Source organism: Triticum aestivum, chromosome 3A (genome assembly GCF_018294505.1).
Source record: "Triticum aestivum cultivar Chinese Spring chromosome 3A, IWGSC CS RefSeq v2.1, whole genome shotgun sequence".
NCBI lineage: Eukaryota > Viridiplantae > Streptophyta > Magnoliopsida > Poales > Poaceae > Triticum > Triticum aestivum.
In genome coordinates this window covers 717897796-717904026 of record NC_057800.1, presented here as the reverse complement: position 1 = coordinate 717904026, position 6231 = coordinate 717897796, and positions in this window count along the sequence as shown.

Sequence of the window (6231 nt, the reverse complement as noted above, 5' to 3'; positions counted from 1 at the left end):
AAATCCTTTCTCCTGAGGGACCAAATGACTTTAGGCCAATCTCTCTCACAAATACTTGTCTGAAATTTCTGACTAAGCTACTGGCTAATAGACTGCAGAAGGTCATCCTCACATGCATCCATAAAAATCAATATGGCTTCCTTAAGTCAAGGTCTATTCAGGATTGCATTGCTTGGAGCTTGGAATACATACATCAGTGTCACCAGTCCAAAAGACCCATCCTTATCATCAAGTTGGATTTTGCTAAGGCATTTGATACTGTTGAACATGACCTGATTCTGCTGATGTTGAAATATCAGGGATTTGATGCAAAATGGATTGGATGGATCAAGGAACTATTGTCATCTGGATCTTCTTCTATCTTATTGAATGGTGTGCCTGGCAAACAATTTGTTTGCAAACGTGGTGTTAGGCAGGGGGATCCTCTTTCTCCTCTTCTGTTTGTCATTGCTGCTGACCTTCTCCAATCTATGGTCAACCAAATGCTGCAACAGGGACTACTTAATCTCCCCATTCCTTCTAATGACCCAGATTTTCCAATAGTACAGTATGCAGATGACACCTTGTTAATCACCCAAGCTTATGAAGTTCAACTTCTAGCTCTCAAGCAAATGCTGTTGGCCTTCTCCAAATCAACTGGTTTGAAAGTCAACTTTCAGAAGTCTTGCATTCTGCCAATTAATGTCTCACATGAAGAAACTAATAGATTGGCTGCAATATTTGGATGTCAGGTTGGGTCTCTTCCTTTCACCTATCTAGGTTTACCTGTGGGCACCACAAAGCCAAGGGTGCAAGACCTAGTGCCTGTGGTAGACAGAGTGGAAAGAAGACTCTCTGCTAGCTCCTCCCTCCTCTCCCAGGGGGCTAGACTGCAACTGCTAGTGTCTGTTCTTACCTCCTTGCCAATATATTTCCTTTGCAGTCTTAGCTTGCCAGCTGCTATCATTAATCAGCTTGAGAGAATTATGAGGCAATGTTTATGGAGGGGGAACTCTGATACACCTAAACAATCCTTAGCTGCCTGGCCAATGGTTTGTAAACCAAAAGATAAGGGAGGCATGGGTATAATAAACCTTACAATCCAGAATAAGGCCCTGCTCACCAAACACGTACACAAGTTTTACAACAAGGCTAATATACCATGGGTTTCCTTGATCTGGGACACTTACTATAATGGAGTGGTCCCTCATGCAATAGTTCAGTGTGGATCCTTTTGGTGGAGAGATATCATGAAATTAAATGACATCTATAGAAATCACTGTATTATTACAATCAATGATGGAAACAACTCTCTCTTTTGGCATGACACATGGATCTTAGGTGGAAGCCACCAACCAATTAAAGAGAGATTTCCTTGGTTGTTTTCATTCACAGTGGATGATAAGATCTCGGTCAGAAATTTCATTGAGGATTTTGATATCTCAACCTACTTCCAATTGCCATTATCCCAGGAAGCAATGGATGAACTGGTGTCTCTAAATTCTGATCTATCAACCCTGCAAAGGAGGCCTCTTGAACCTGATACCTGGTCTTGGACACCTGGTAATGGTCAATACTCTGCCAAGAGTTTTTACATTATGGCCCATGCTCACCTACCTGACGATGATCCCTGTAAATGGATATGGAAGAGCAAGTGTGTTATGAAAATAAAAGTTTTTGCCTGGCTCATGCTTAATGATAGGCTCAATACGAGGGATATGTTGCTTAGAAGACATTGGAGGTCAGAGGAGGATGATAATTTATGCCCACTGTGTGTGGCCCATTTGCATGAAGACAGAGACCATCTTTTTTTCCAATGCTCTTTCAGCACCAGAGTTAGGAATTATCTGCAGATTAACTGGTATGCTGGGCTAGCTCCTCGTGAATGCATCCTGGCTACCAAGAGAAGCTTCAACCACCCCTTCTTCTTTGAAGTAGTTTACCTTGCTGCCTGGAGTATTTGGATCACGAGGAATGACAAGATCTTCAGGCATATTAGGCCAACCTTTGGCAGATGGAAAGCCAAATTCATCCATGACATTACTCTGCACTCTTATAGGATGAAGGCCTCGGTCAAGCAATCTCTCCTGGACTGGATTCATGCTTTGCCTTAATCATGTGGCACATGCTGTTGTATATTTGTATATTTGTATATTTGTACAGGTATAGGTAGGTTTCCTGTCTCTTAGTTAGTCTTACCTTTGAACTCCTTTGTACTTGTTTTTTGGGCCAAGTTTTAATAAAAGGCTGTGGGGCTGTTGCCTCACAGTGTTCAGTCAAAAAAAATATATGTTGAAAATCTTGAAGTTATGCTTGTATTGCCTTCCTATGCTAGTTGATTCTTATTCCCATAAGTTGTTTGCTCACAAAATCCCTATGCATAGAAGTGGGTTAGGCTTAAATTTTCTTGCCATGTGTTTCATGATGCTCTCATTATGTTTCAATTCTTTACTTTTGTGTGAGCATCAATGAAATCATCGTGCCTAGCTAAAAGGCATTAAAGAAAAGCACTTGTTCGGAGACAATCCAACACTTTACCTAATGTTTTTGTGTGTGCACATGATTATGATACGGTAGTAATTAATCATGTTTTATAGCTTTTGTTTTAATAAAGTACCAAGTAAAGTCTTTGGGATCATGTCGGGTGATAGTTGATTTGATCTTACTGAAAAACAAACTTTTGCGCTCACAAAAATAATTCTCATTTTTAACAGAGGATTGATATTGAGTGGATTCTTTTTGCAGAAGATTAATACACAAATTGCACATGTGTTCCGAATTTTCCATAATTTTTGTAGTAGTAGAAGTATGCTTTGAGTACATATTATTACAGACTGTTCTGTTTTTGACAGATTCTGTTTTCAATGCATAGTTTGCTTGTTTTCTAATTTCTATGGCTTACATTACTCAATATAAATTGTAGAAATGATATGCTAACGTAGGCATTGTGTGGAAACAATTATGAATCTTGTATTTGACAGTACCAAAGTGAAATGGTTTGCTTTTTATCATACTAACCTATCTCACAAAGTTCCGTTAAGTATTGTGTGATTGAAGTTTTCAAGTTTTGGGTGAGATGTCGATATGAGGAGAATAAGGAGTGACAAGACCCTAAGCTTGGGGATGCCCAAGGCACCCCAAGTTAATATCTAAGGAAGATCCAAGCAACTAAGCTTGGCGATGCCCCGGAAGGCATCCCCTCTTTCGTCTCCAACATTATCGGTAACCTCACATGGAGCTATGTTTTCATTCGTCACATGATATGAGTTTTTATTGGAGCAAAGCCTACTATTATTTATAATAATGTTTTGCATCTTTTATTTCAATAAAACTGGCATTGGCCTTTGCCATGCTTATCTTGCAAGTATACTTGTTGCTGTTCGAAAATAGAAAGTTTATCGATGTTGCAAAAGTTCCCGAGGAAAGTTTGAATGTGATAAAATGTTGAATTTTTTTTTACATAATAAACTCTGATAAATTTCTACAGTGTGAAAGAACACTAGTAGAAAAAGGGTCAAATGTGAGACACATTAGTCCCGGTTTGTAACAGAACCGGCACTAATGTGTCCATTAGTGCCGGTTCCACCGGCTAGGCGGGAGGAGATCTTTAGTACCGGTTCGTGCCACGAACCGGTACTAATGAGAGTGGTGGCAGGATGTTGTCAGAGTGGGGCCCCTCCAGCACCTTTAGTACCGGTTCGTGCCACGAACCGGTACTAAAGGTCGTCCTATATAAACCCTTCGTCCATCAGCACTCTCTTCTTCCCCCTTTCCCCTCTCCATCTCCTCTGTTCTTCCCTTCTTCCTCTCGAGTTCATCACAAAATTTGCCCCAAATTTGTCAAGATTTGCAGGCCCCCATCCATTCAAATGATCACAAAGGTTAGCAACTTTGTCCTTTCATCTCTCATTGCTAGATTAGCTCTTGCATTGGCTTATATAGTGATTAATTGTGGGTTTTAGTAATTTGGGAGGAATTATATGTCGTATTATTTGATTTATATGCAAACTGAGGTCAAAATAACACTTAGTTTGCATATGTAGGTGTGGTTTAATTAGTGCCTTCTAAATCTCCATCGATCGCCCGCACCGTCCCGTCGCCGGCACCACCTTGTGGTGAGCCTCTTGTTCATGAAATTTTATATAAAAAATTGATGTTTGTGTGATTTGAATATATAGTTACTCGTATAATTATCTTACCCGTACGTTGTTTGTTATACATAGTGCCATGGTTTTGATATCCGTCCCCGTCGGCCCTCGTCCTTGTTATGATTCAGATGTGATATATTCTCTTTTAAAACCATTTGTTGCATTTCCTGTTTATGACGAATTATGCCCATCAAGCTGACATAGATATTTGTATGTAGGAGGTATTTGAACCAGAAATTCCAACCGACCCTATTGTCGAGACGTTAAATTTAGTTGAAAGAGACAACAAGGATTTGAAAGAAAAACTGAAAAGAATTGAGGGGGAGAAGATGGAATTGGAGTTGCATGTTGCCAATGTCGTCGATGATCACAAGATTAAGATGGAGAAAATGCGCTTGAAGATTAGAAAGATTAGAAAATATGCCATTCATAGTGAGGCTTGGTATCATTATGCTGTTGGATCAATTGTTACCTTAGTTGCGATCTTGATCGCATTTGTTGTTGCATTTAAATTCTTTAGCTAGAGAGTTATTTGTTTGTTGCATTTAAGTGTTGTATGAACTTTATGTATAGTATTAATTTGGTGTTTTTGGTGCTGTGTATTGAAGATGAGCCGGCAATGGATGTACGATGACTGATGCTCTCCCGAGTTCATTAATGGTGTGCATACTTTTCTGCTTGCGGCTGAGGCAAACAAGTGGGCGGATGGTTTTATGCCTTGTCCATGTGCTGGCTGTAAGAATGGTCACAATTACTCTACGTCAAGAACCATTCACGTCCACCTGTTTGAGTCCGGTTTCATGCCCCACTATAATGTTTGGACCAAGCACGGAGAAAGAGGGGTTATGATGGAAGACAATGAAGAAGAAGAGGACGACGACAACTATCCTGGCCATGGGTTCCCTGAATACGATGATACAACAATGAGGGAAGAAGCTGAGCCGGTAATGCGGGAAGAAGCTGAGCCAGCAATGCGGGAAGAAGCTGAAGAAGAGGCATCGGATGAGCCCGTTGATGACCTAGGTCGGGCCATTGCCGATGCTAAGAGAAACTGCGCAAGTGATTTGGAGAAGAAGAAGTTGCAGCGCATGTTAGAGGATCACAAAAAATTGTTGTACCCGAATTGCATAGGTGGCAAGAAAAAGCTGGGCACCACACTGGAATTGCTACAATGGTATGCAGAGAATGGTGTATCTGATAAGGGATTTGGAAAGTTGCTGGTAATGATAAAGAATATGCTTCCAAAGGACAACGAATTGCCCGAGAGTACATACGAAGCAAAGAAGGCCGTCTGCCCTCTAGGGTTAGAGGTGCAGAAGTACATGCATGCCCTAATGATTGCATCCTCTACCGCGGTGAGTACGAGGATGTGAACGCTTGCCCGATATGCGGTGCATTGCGCTATAGGATTAGCCGCGATGACCCTGGTGATGTCGAGGGCGAGCACCCTAGGAAGAAGATTCCTGCCAAGGTGATGTGGTATGCTCCTATAATACCACAGTTGAAACGTTTGTTCCAAAACAAAGAGCATGCCAAGGCGATGCGATGGCACAGAGAAGACCGTAAGAACGACAGAAAGTTGAGAGTACCCGCTGACAGGTCGCAGTGGAGAAAAATCGAAAGAAAGTACAGGAAGGAGTTTGCAGATGACACAAGTAACGTATGGTTTGGTCTAAGCGTGGATGGCATTAATTCTTTTGGGGAGCAGAGCAGCAACCATAGCACCTGGCCTGCGACTCTATGTTTGTATAACCTTCCTCTTTGGTTGTGCATGAAGCAGAAGTTCATTATGATGCCAGTGCTCATCCAAGGCCCTAAGCAACCCGGCAACGACATTGATATGTACCTAAGGCCATTAGTTGAAGAACTCTTACAACTATGGAATGGAACAGGTGTACGTGTGTGGGATGATCACATGGGGGAAGAATTTGACCTAAAGGCGTTGCTGTTTGTAACCATCAATGATTGGCCTGCTCTCAGTAACCTTTCAGGACAGACAAACAAGGGATACCGCGCATGCATGCACTCTTTGGACGATACCGACAATATATATTTGGCTAATTGTAAGAAGAATGTGTACCTGGGACATCGTCGATTTCTTCCA